Below are 13274 nucleotides of genomic sequence, written 5' to 3' on the forward strand. Positions count from 1 at the left end.
AGCCAAATTAATACCCAAGATATGCCACTGGGTTGGGGATTGTGTGGTATTTTACAAATGAATATCGCAAAATAACTTGGAATAAATTCAATGCCATATATGAAAAAACAATTTACTAGTAATTACAAAACATTTATGAAAATAATTTAAGACTATTCAAAATTTGGAGAGACAAACCAATTTCATGGATTGAAATAAATGATACCGTAAAGGTTTAGTTTTCTCCAAATGAGTCTATATAGTCATCATAATCTCAGTAAAAAAAAAAATCCCCCAAACCTCCCTCTCTCTCTTTTCTTTTTGGTTTTGTTTTAGTAGAAGCTGACAAACTGACTCTAAACTTTGTAGGAACTACAAAAGTCATAAAAAAAAAACAAAACTAAAAATGACATAGAACAAGAATTATGCTAATACATTTTAAGACACATTCTCAAGGTATCAAGTGGTGTGGTATTCACTTAAGGATAGACTTAAAGATCAAATGGAACAATTAAAAGAGTAGAGAAATTTACTATTCACCTCCGCTAATATACACCCGTCATCTGTTCAATTCACTAAAAAAATAAACCTTTTCCAAATCATGTTAATTGATTTTTCACAGTGCTGCCATGGGCAAAAAATAATCATTTGACTAAATAGTGGTGGAATGGATATCCAAAGAAATGTATCTTAACCATTTGCTTTTTCCAAAAAGTTATTAGCTCAAATGGGATCATACACTTAAAGCTGTAAAAGTTCTAGAAACAAATATAAGAAAATATTTGCCCAACATAGGATAGACAGGGTAGGCAAAATTTTTAAAAAGAACTCAGAAAACACAAGGCATAATATATACATACATATATAATATTTATGTCTGTATATATATATATATATATATATATATATATATAATTGGTTCCTCAAATTCCACAAGGTCCACATCTGTGAATTCAACCAACTATGGCTCAAAATATTTTTTTTAAAAAATCAGAAGTTCCAAAAAGCAAAACCAGAATTTGTTTCACAATGGCAACTGTTTACATTGTATTTACAAAGCATTTACACTGAGTTTACAAAGGATGTGTGTAGATTTTATGCAAATAATATACTATTTTACATTAGGAATTTGAGTATCCATGGATTTTGATATCTGCATGGGTCCTAGAACCAATCCCCATACATATATACATTTGGCCCTCAGTATATTAATATATATATACATATATATATATGGCATAAACTCACAATATAATACTGTGTAGTAAGAAAGAATATGGATATATACAAAAACATGGATAAACCTCAAAATCATTTTGCTAAACAACAACAAAAAAGCCAGATACAAAAAATGATACATATTAAATTATTCTATTATGTAAAATTTTAGGTCAGGCAAGACTAATCTGTGGTGACTGAGAGCCAGTCTATGATGGCCTGGAGTCAGGGATGGATGGGTGGGTTTAGTACAAAATGGCACAAGGGAATTTAGGGAGTAATGGAAAATAAAAATTCTGTATATCCTGATGTGCCGTGGTTACACAGATATTAACTTTTTTTTCAGATACTAACATTTTTAAACATAAGAACTAAAAATTTCAAATGAGTGCATTTCATCATATGTACATTATATAAAAATAAACTAGACTAAAAAAGTATGCAACAGTTAAATAATAAAGTAATGTTCAAACTCTATCACAGAACAATTAAATAAGAATTTCTGGTGGTAAAATCTGTGCCTTGGTGTTTCCTACAGTTTCCAGGGAAATTCTAATATATAGGCAATGTCTAAAATAACTTGTTTAATGGGAATGAGGTGACATTCTTGTAAACTTCTAGTATTCTACTTGTCTTGCTTACTAGTAAGCAGTGTGATTCTTATTTTTATGTTTTGTTTTTCTGTTCATAGACCTAGCTCAACAAAGAAAACAAACTCAGTTATAAAAATCTGATGATAATCTTAGTACAGAACATCTTTTTTGACAAAACAAGAGAAAAAGTTGGTATACTTTCATACTAGGGAGATTCTTCTTTTACCTTGCCTATAAGTAATTCTGAAAAAATGGCAGTAAATAGTTTAAGACATGATAACTTATTTAACTTTTTTAAAACTAGTTTTTACCCAGCCTGTTGTGCTCAAAATCATTTCAAACAAATAATACATTTGATTAATGTGCACACCCTAAAAAAATCTGGAAGAAGAAAAATATCAGGGTCCCAATGAGAATTTGTTCTAGGACTCTCAGCTGTCATCTGCTCTGCATTGAACAAAAGCAATCAATAAAACAAACATGTGGGAGACGTTCTGAAGTAACAAAGAGCAGTCTAATTAAGGAATGCCTTGTTCTAGAAGATTCAAAACTGAGTGATGCCGCTTACCTCTTTCTTACCACCTCTGCATATGTCATGGTTAAAAATATGAGCTTTGGAGTCAGGTGTACTGGATTTTAATTCTGTCTTTATCACTTACTAGTCAGGTGGCTAAGTGCAAGCAAACTAATTTCTCTGGACTTCATTAGTAATCTGGGATAACAATAATTTCTCTTAGATAATGTGAAGATTAATTGAATTAATGACTGTAAGGTGCCTAGCAATTTTAAGTTAAAATAAATTTTAAATACCATTGATGTAATCATATTTCAAAATTTGTCCCTTGTTAATGATCATACAGGATGGAGACAGTGACTTTTATATCACATAAATTCACACTGTTGTTATTCAGTCGCTCAATCGTGTCCAACTTTTTGCAACCCCATGGATTGCAGCCCACCAGGCCTCCCTGTCCCTCACCACCTCTCAAAGATTGCCCAAGTTCATGTTATTGCATCAGTTATGCCATCCAATCATCTCATCCTCTGATGCCCTCTTCTCCTTTTGCCCTCAATCGTTCCCAGCATCAGGAACTTTTCCAATAAGTCGACTGTTTGCATCAGGTGACCAAAATACTGGCGTTTCAGCTTCAGCATCAGTCCTTCCAATGAGTATTCAGGGTGGATTTCCCTTAAGATTGACAGGTTTAATCTCTTTGCTGTCCAACAGACTCTCAGGAGTCTTCTCTAGCATCACAGTTCAAAGCCATCAATTCTTTGGCACTCTGCCTTCTTTAAGGTTCACCTCTCACAACCCTACATGACCACCTGCAAGACCATAGCCTTGACTATATGGACGTTTGTTGGCAGAGTAACGTCTGCTTTTCAAGACACTGTCTAGGTTTATCTTAGCTTTTCTGCTGAGAAGCAATTGTCTTCTGATTTCATGGCTGCAGTTACCATCTGCAGTGATTTTAGAGCCCAAGAAGAGGAAATCTGTCACTACTTCCACCTTTTCCCATTCTATTTGCCATGAAGTAATGGGGCCAGATGCCATGATCTTAGTTTTTTTAATATTTAGTTTTAAGCAGCATTTTCAGTCTCCTTCTTCACCCTCATTGAGAGGCTCTTTGGTTCCTCTTTGCCTTCTGCCATTTGAGTGGCATCATCTGCAATCTGACGTTGTTGATGTTTCTCCCACTTATCTTGATTCCAGCTTTTAACTCATCCAGCCCTATATTTTTCATGACGTGCTCAGCATATAGGTTAAATAAACAGGATGACAGCAGACAGCCCTGTCATACTCCTTTCTCAATCCTGAATCAATCAGTTGTTCCATACAGGGTCTGTTACTTCTTGACCCACATACAGGTTTCTCAGGAGATAGGTAAGATGGTCTGATAGTCCCATCTTTTTAAGAGTTTTCCACAGTTTGTTATGTTCCACCAGAGATCAAACTGCCAACATTCGCTGGGTCACAGAGAAAGCAAGGGGATTCCAGAAAAACATCTACCTCTATTTCATCAACAATGCTAAAGCTTTTGACTGTGTGGATCATAAGTTCACATATGGAATGATAAAATAAGAACTGTATTTATTAAAATAAGAACTGTACTTAATAAAATAAGATGTGATGCACAGCCATTTAATGTTATGCCAAGTAGTGAAGAAAAGGTAGTCTTTTAGATCTAAAACATATGATTACAAGTTTGAGACAGGAAGCTCTGCTTTCAATTAAATGACTCACAAAGCTTGTGCAGAGAAGTCTGGTTTCCCACACTGTAGTAGGTCAAGGTTGGCAAAAACATGCCAGGCATGCTGTCACTATACCCGCTGTCATGGAAAACATCCAGTAGACCATGAACTGTCCTACTCTGTCTTGTGCTGTGCTGTGCTTAGTCGCTCAGTCGTGTCTGACTCTTTGCAACCCCATGGACTCCTCTATTCATGGGGATTCCCCAGGCAAGAATACTGGAGTGGGTTGCCAAGCCCTCCTCTAGGGGATCTTACCAACCCAGGAATCTAACCAGGGTCTCCTGCATTGCAGGCAGATTCTTTACCAGCTGACCTACCAGGGAAACCCCACTGAGTCTTAAAAGAGTCCAAAAATCTTTGTTATTTGAAAGCTCTAGGCTTTCCCTTCTATTGGAGTTGACATTTCTGATATAATGCTATAAATGGAATAGATGATTCTTATAGCTATAACCAGGCTTCTGGAGGCTCAGATGATAAACAATCTGCCTGCCAATGCAGAAGACACAGGTTCAATCCCTGGGTCAGGAAGATCCCCTGGAGAAGGGAATGATCACTACAGTATTCTTGCCTAGAGAATTTCATGGACAGAAGAGCCTGGCAGGCTATAGTCTGTGGGGTCGCAAAGAATCAGACATGACAGAGACTAACACTTTCACTTTTTCACATAGCTATAACCATTATAAACATTTCTGTTTCTGTAGATATACATATGAAAACAACATCCAGTGATGTTTAAATTGAAAAGTACAATGAAAACAAGAATAAAAATTATTATGGCCAGTGTATTTAGGGAGGAGAAGGGATATATGAGAATTCTACTCTCATTTTTGCTATTAACCTAAAACTGCTCTAAAAAATAGTCTCATTTTAAAAATTTAATAAGTCAAGCTGTGCATTATGCATGTGACCAAATATACAAAAAAGATGGTTTTGTGTCAAACTAATCTAAATTATGATTAATTGAAAACAGTAATGTACAAGAAGGGGCTTCCCATCTGACACTAGTGGTAAAGAACCCGCCTGCCAATGCAGAAGACATAAGAGACATGGGTTTGATCCCTGGGTTGGGAAGATCCCCTGGAGGAGGGCATGGCAACCCACTCCAGTATTCTTGCTGGAGAATCCCATGGACAGAGGAGTCTGGTGGGCAACAGTCCATAGCATCACAAAGAGTCAGACAGGATTGAAATGACTTAGTATGCACACATCCAGTTTAGAAGAAAGATGTCATTAGATAATGGAGCTCCAATAAAAAGAACAAAATAACAGATTAAGACTCTGAAAAATGAAAAAAAAAGAAGTAATGCCATGAGATAGTCACAGTTGGAAGTGGGTCAGTATTCCAGGGGTTCAAACCTTTTTTTTCAGAGACAACCAGTAGCACTAAGCTGAAAGAGAGGGCAGAATCTAAAGACTTTGAGATTAGATTCCACCCAAGATCTAAGGTCAAAAGCAGATTTTTCTCCGTCTGGAAATGTAAAGAGCTACGAGTGAAATGTTTGGCCTTTAAAACCCTTATGTTCACATTGTAAGCTTGAAACTTCACATATCCAACTAGTATGTAAAATGGTGAAGGCAGGGCAGACTCCTCTTGGGTATCTCTGAGCACACCTCTCCCTGTTCTTGTCTGGCCATTCCACAGTGGTGAAGTGTGAGCATCAATTATTAAACTCAAAGGCTAGGTATACAATCGAACAATCGGATTTGAGAGCTTGTTTGTAAAAACTAAGCAAACAAAGAGGTATTTGCATTTCTTTGATTTTCTTTATAAAATACTGTTAACATTTGTCTTGACTCAAATCAGCAGTTGATTTTTTTTAAATCCTTAAATACAGCAAAAATAAAACTCTTCTGTTTCTCTTTAAATCTACTTTCATAAACAAAATTGTTCCATTTATAATTCATTCAGTGTCTTTTACATACACATGATTATTATGTCTAGAATAAGATAATCCATATGAAAAGCAGATTTTATTGCTTTGGGTATATTTGCCAAATGATTTTAAAAAGAATAGTATAATGGGTTAGATGGATTTATGGGGCAAATAACTTACACTTGGCAATAGGATGCTAAGAAAAGGCTGGTTTAAAAGCTAAGAAGCTCATAATGCCAGCTCAGAATTTATAGCTAACAATTTTATAGGCCAAAGCCACAACACAGGCATCCTTATCCTGCAGTGCGAATAGGATTACCCTTCCAAGCATTAGCCTAATGTGGAATTAAACTGTCAAGTTGGCTTGCTTGCTGCATAGACTTGTGTATAAGATGAATGTAACTCTGGGAAAAGTTCAATATTGCTCCATCTGTTAAGCACCTTTTTCTTCTAGAAATACAAAAACTGTAAACATACACATGTATACCATTCCTATTTAAGGAGTGAGCCATTGTGGGCTGACATTGAAAAACATGAGGACAGCAACCCGGATTAATCTTAATTATGCTCAATTATAGTTAATACTTTGTACTTAATTATAAGCACAAAATTTTCTATATCTTAAAACATCTATTTCTTTAAAATTTTTTCTAGTTCTTAAATAATGAATGCAATTTGAATTATTTAACCATCACCAGAAAAGCCAAATATAAATCATATAAAATTGGGTAAATGAGTATAAGAATTTGCTGCCAATGTTAATCTCTAATCGTAAAAAAAAATCTCCATAGCTAAACTCATTTTCTTTGACCATTAGAAACTCTTTGGATGCTTTCAATTATTTTGTGTTCTGCCCATAACACATCTTTGTTGATAGAATCATTGCATTTTAACCATGATGACTGTGGAAAATTACAAGGCTACACGGGATATTATTAATTGCTGAAATAGCAATTGCCTGATAGTTTGCTAATAGGAATCCCACTGAACATAGAAAAAAAAAAAAAAAAAAAGACAAAAAGTACCTAGCTCATGTAAGAGGAGAGAGAGAAGAGGCAGCATTTTAAGGTAGTGGAACTAGAAGTTCTAAAATTGCTTCTTTGGGGAGAAATTTGTAATTAAGCCTTTGTCATAAATACTTAGCTAATATTTTTAATTGATATTTTTTGTTCTATTTATTTCTTATTCAAAAAGAAAAAAATTTACCCTTGCCTCACAAAGATAATAATTTAGTTCTAATCTAATCTAAGTATCTTCCATAAATTTCCTTTAATTGCTTCTAAAGAGTCATAACTATAGCTCAATAGATAGCTGGCTCTTATTTATCAAGAAAAATATTATGCTAACATTTTTTTATTCGGTACTAACTCAAGAGGAAAAGCTGGCTTTTTTCTCTTTCCTCATCTTTGTTACCTTTAGGAAAAATATTACAGGAATAGGAATTTGTGTAACTGTATAATCTTAACACATTTCTATCCATATTTAGGTAAAACAAATAGAAATAATTATGTAGATCTGGAGAACAGATTCTAAGGAGAATCTTTTGTGACTAAATTCTTAAATTTTCAATCATAGGACTTGACTATAAGCCAATCAACCATAGAATACATAGGAATTATATTTTTTTCTGAGTGTTACAAATTGAGTTTTTAAGCACATAAGTTAAAGGAAAAATGGTTTATATACATTTTAATGTTTTTTTCTTATTCATAGGTAATATAATATGCTAGGCACATATAAAATCATAAACTCAATGACTGGAAGCAACCACAAAAGTTGTTAAGTGGTTAACTCTAGGGAGAAATATGTGATTGAGAACAGAAGGTAATAAAATGTGTTTGTGCTGGGGTTGGATGGAGGGGAGTGTTGTATGGTATCATATATGTAGTGTAATTGCATTTTATGAAACAATAGTATATAAAATGTTGACTTTTTTATTATCAAGACTTTTTGAATGTAAAACTAACAGACCAGCTTCACTGTATTTTATGTTTTTATGATTGCCACAAGCTAGCATCACCTTACCTGGTAAAGAGGAATATCCACTCCCCTCCTTTTTTTTTTTCCAGTGTATCTTTTAAAATAGACTATTTTAATGTGCATTGGAATTCCCAGGAATTTTTTTTATAACACCTGTGTTGTTATTCTGACATTCAACATTTTTATTACCTGAAAATATTTTTATCTTATGGCAATATCACCTAAGAATTAATTAAATAGTAGAATCAGTGCTAGTTCAGAAAAATGCTGTCAGGTGACAGAAACCTTGGAATTCAATTAGGTATGTTAAACTTCTATGAAGAAGGTCAAGCTTTTAATTTAGATAGCTTTATTTCAGATAAAATTAAAAAAAAAAACATAATTGGGGAAAAGCACATCTAGGAGATGTATGTGCTGTGATTAGAAATGTCTATATTCTAAGACTGCATTTTTCCATTGCCTTTGCTATAGATAAAAGATATTCTGGAGTTATTTTAGGCTTGAATTATGCAAACTTTCAATTATGTAATATCCCCAGAAATGTCTCTCTTAAAATAAAATGCATTATTCCTATATCTCAATGCTGTTTGAATTATTTTCATGAGAAAAGTAGTATTTTATTTTATAAATAACCATTAAGAAGGAAAACAAATGACTGTGATAGAAGTTTCAAAAATATAAAGAGATTTTTAAAAATTATCTAGTGATACTCCCTATCAGAGATAAATCATTGTTAACATTTATCAGGTTTCTTTTTAATATATACATATACATATATACATACAAAGTTTTACAAGCTATGTAAATATGTGATATACTTTCTCTTGTCAATTTATTGTGGGAAGATGTGCATGTCCATATGATATTTTGAAAAACAATGTAGATAACTATATGTACGTAATCATTCCACTCTTTTCTTAATATAAGTAACAGTGTACTAATTTATGGAGGATTCCTGTAGTTTCTGATAATTTCCTTAGGATAGTTTCCCTGAGCTGAAATTATAGTATATTAACTAATTTAAAGGTTACTCTAAGTTTTGCTATGTTGCTTAACTGAGGATAGCATGTCAAATATGAATTGAACTGTCAAATATCAAATTAACAAACTTCTACCACAACATGGAAATCAATTTTATGAGAGTTAGTATTTTCCATTGGTCTAAGTCTTATGCCTGTCTTGGGCAGATAGATCCCTGTCATTAACACCCCAATAATTCTTCATAGTCCATTTATTCAAGCATTTTCCCTCTTCATACATATATTTTCTTCCTATTTCTGGAATGTGGTTACTTCTGTTTTTTTTTTTCCTGCTCTAGAAAGCCTGTCTCTTAGCCATGAAGGATGAAAAAAATGGGTGATTGCTATGTGGTCCTTTCATTGTTGTCTAACACCCTTAATTAGGGCTCTGTTGGCATTTAAGTGTGGCTACTCTTTGCATGAAATTCACCAGACCATTTCAGAAAGTTTAGTTTTTCTCCCCACCAGCACCTCTGCTCAAATAACTGCCTGTAGGACGTCACCAGGTACTGTGACACTAAAAATCACTCTTGATGTTCCCATATGACCACTGGGGGCTGGCACTGCCTGGGGAAGGGAAACGGGAGGGCAGCCTCCATTTTCATCTCATGGAGGTACTCACTATGTTTGGTTGCTCTGTTTTTATATCATTTCATGTCGACTCCCTTCAACATATTGGTTGATTTTTATCTTGGTTGGGACCCTTTAATACACATTTGAAGAGATGAAAATAACATTGCATTGATGTTTGTATTACCACATCCTTTATTAATAGAGTTAAGTATACATATATTATAATATGTATTAATTCTGTAAGTGCTTTGTTCATATTTTTGCCTGTGTTTTATTTGCTGGATTTCCATATGTGATCAGCTCTTTGTATAGAAGGATTATCCCTAATCAATCTGTTTTCAAAGCAACTAACATAGTGATGTTTCTAAAACGCATATGGCATTGTAGTGCCACCCTGGCTTAATTTTTTTACCCCTCACATTTAAAATAAAATCCAGGGAGTTCCCCGGTGGTCTAGTGGTTAGGATTTGGCACTTTCACTGCCATGGTCTGGATTCAGTTCCCAGTCAGGAAGGTGAGATCCCTCAAGCTATGTGGTACAGCCAAAAAAAAAAACCCTAAACTAAAATTCATGACATGAAGGTCCTCATCACATCATTCTATTCAAATCTTTCCTTATCTCATACCTGCCCAAGTTTACCAAGTCTGCTTCCCACATCAAGCTTATTTCAGTTATTGAAATATGCCAATGCATATGTGAAAATTTTCTTACCCTGTCCCTTGTTATGTAATTTGCATTCTTATCCAATGAACTACATGTGTATGTCACCTCAAAATATACACATTGAATCCTTATTCCCCAATGTGACTGTATTTGGAGACAGAACCTTTAGAGAAGTCATTAGGGTTAATTGAGGTCATAAGGGTGGGGTCCTGATCTCACATAATTAGAGACTTGATAAGGGAGAATTAGAATGTTTCTCACTCTCTCTCTTTCTCTCCCCAAGCACAAAGGAAAGGCCATATGAGGACACAGAAAGAAGATGGTCATCTGCAAGCCAGGAAGACAGATCTTACTGGAAATTGGGTCAGAACCTTGATCTTAGACTTTAAGCTTCCAGAACTGTTAGAAGTAAATTTCTTTTGTTTTACTTGTACTATTTTGTTATGGCAGCTAGACGAAACTAATATACATTTTGGTACCATGAAATGAGGATGCTCCTATACAACAAATAACTACAAATGTTAAGTCAGCTTTGGAACTAGCTAATGAGTAGAGGGTTAGAGGAGTGTTGAGGTGCATGCTAGAAAAACTCTACATGGCTGAGAAGGAACTGTTCATGGAAACATGGATATTCAAGGTGATTCTGGTGAGATATCCTTTAGAAAAGAGGAGAGCTGGAGAGAAAGCCTGCATCATTAGAGAATATATAAGTTATCATTAACAGAATGTTAGTGGAAATATGGCCATTAAAAGTCAATCTGCGAGGTATCAGACAAAAATGAGGAATAGGTTATTAGAATCTGGAAGACAGACAATACTTGTAAAGTGGCAAATATGATTAATTTTTTTCCTAGTGTTTTGTGGAAATAACTGTGAATGATGAAATTGGATATTGAGTTGAGGAAATTTCTAAGAAAAATATTGAAGGTGTGATGTGGGTCCTTCTGATTGCTTGTAGTAAAATGCAAGAGGAGAGAGATAACTGAAGAGGAATTATTAAAGAAAAAGGAACAAAAACTTAAAGGTTTGAAAAATTCTCAGTCTGTCTGTATTGTAGAATATGAGAAAATCTGGTGTGAAGAGACCACTGAGAGTGTGGCTGGACTGCCATAGACACATCATGGGATTACGGAAGCAGAAATAATGCCAGTTTTAACCGAAAGGGACAAAGACAGGACAATTGAGGGAAGGCTGTAGGACTTTATATTCTACAGGATGGGTTCCCTGGAATTCAAGTAGTTAAGACCCCATGCTTCCACTGCAGGAGGCATGTGTTCGACCCCTGAATGGGGAAACGAGATCATGCATGCTTCATGATGTGGTTAAAAATAATGTGGTATATTCTACAGGATGGGGCCATAGAGTTACTTGGCTATGAGTATGCCTTATCTTTCAAGAAAAGGGAAGAATGACCTTAAAGGTGATTCTCCAATCATCAGGGCTGCCACTCCCACCACAGGTCCAGAGGCTGCTTCTACTCCATTTTCAAAGGGTGGAGACATCGTAAGTTTCAATAAGCTAGGCTGCCACTAAATGGAGCCTTGCTTAGGTCACTTGGAATCCTGAGGGTAACTGTTGCCTAGTGCCTTAGGGGTGAGGATCTCTGTCTGGCAGAACCACGTGTGCAGTTAACAGTCTTAGTGGGTTCAGAAGATAGATATACAGCCAAAGAAGATTATTCTTAAGCCTCAAGATCTAATATCATCTGCCTTGCTAGATTTTGGACTTGTGTGGGACTTATCACTTCTTCCTTCTTTCCTATGCTTCCCTTTTGGACTGGGAATGTGTGTCCTATCAACATGTATTTTGGAAGCATATATCTTGTTTGATTTTAGAGGTTTACAGCTAGAGAGGAATTTTGCCTCAAGATGAATTGTACTTTGAGTTTCAGTAATACTGAATTAGATGGTATTTACAACAGACATTAGACCTTAGATTTTTGAGTTGATGCTGGAGTGACTTAAAGTCTTTCGTAGATGTTGTGATGGCAAGAATGACATAAATTTGGGGGGCCGGGGTGAAATGTGAATTTAATGTTTGTGTTGCCCCCAAGTGTATATGTTCATGCTCTAACCACCAATGTGACTGTATTCAGAGACAGATCCTTCACAGAAGTAATCAAAATTAAATTAGGTCATAAGAGTAGAGCTCTGATTCAGTAGGATTAGTAATTCTTCTAAGAGAGGTTCAGCACCAGAGAGGTTCAGCTTGTGCCCCACACCCCACCTCTTCCGGTGAGCAAGCAGCAAAGGCCATGTAAGAATACAGCAAGAAGGTGACCATCTGCAAGCCAGGAATAAAGCCCTCCCCAGTACTCTTTTGTGTGGAAAATCCCATGGACGTAGGAGCCTGGTAGGCTGCAGTCCATGGGGTCGCTAAGAGTCGGACACGACTGAGCTACTTCACTTCCACTTTTCACTTTCATGCGTTGGAGAAGGAAATGGCAACCCACTCCAGTGCTCTTGCCTGGAGAATCCCAGGGACGGGGGAGCCTGGTGGGCTTCCGTCTATGGGGTCGCACAGAGTCAGACACGACTGACGTGACTTAGCAGCAGCAGCAGCAGAAATTGAATAGGCAAGAACCTTGATCTTAAGAATTCTAGACTTGAGGACTATGAGAAAGAAATGTGTCGTTAAGTACCACTCTCTGTGGTACTTTGTTATGGCATCTTCATCAGATTAATACAGGCTGTGACTTAAACGCCATCTCCTCACGACACAACTAACAATAACCTTTGAAAATATAATGTCTACCCTACAACACACACACACACACACACACACACACACACACACACACATACCAGTGCTGTCTACTATTCTGTTTCTTTCAGGGTGCTGATCACTTATGAGGATTCTGATTTTAAAACATTTTTAGTCTTTTTAAATTTGTGGTTGCATTTTCTCATTTGTCTTTTATCCAGACTGCCAACTAGACTGCCAGTTCTACATACAGAAATTATTCTTGTTTCATTCATTAAGTTATGTACCCAGACTTAAGACTTAGGCTGTGTACATAGTAAATTTACTAAGAGCTCCTTAGTAAATATTCCCTAGTAATTTATATAGCTAAGATTTATTGACTTATTATTTACCAGGTACTGTCAAAATACTTTACAAG

The 13274-nt window shown here is 35.5% G+C and overlaps 1 long non-coding RNA gene across 1 annotated transcript in view; it reads right to left on the minus strand.

Moving 5' to 3' along the window:
* LOC145527356 (uncharacterized) overlaps positions 1–11700 on the minus strand; it is a 53713-nt gene extending 42013 nt beyond the window's left edge. The window contains exon 1 of the long non-coding RNA XR_014069709.1: positions 11567–11700. This is a non-coding gene — a long non-coding RNA (uncharacterized LOC145527356). The remainder of the gene's footprint in view (positions 1–11566) is intronic.
* Positions 11701–13274: the final 1574 nt, after the last annotated feature.

Source organism: Giraffa tippelskirchi, chromosome 11 (assembly GCF_054371585.1).
Source record: "Giraffa tippelskirchi isolate mGirTip1 chromosome 11, T2T-mGirTip1v1.2.pri, whole genome shotgun sequence".
In the NCBI taxonomy this organism is placed as follows: domain Eukaryota; kingdom Metazoa; phylum Chordata; class Mammalia; order Artiodactyla; family Giraffidae; genus Giraffa; species Giraffa tippelskirchi.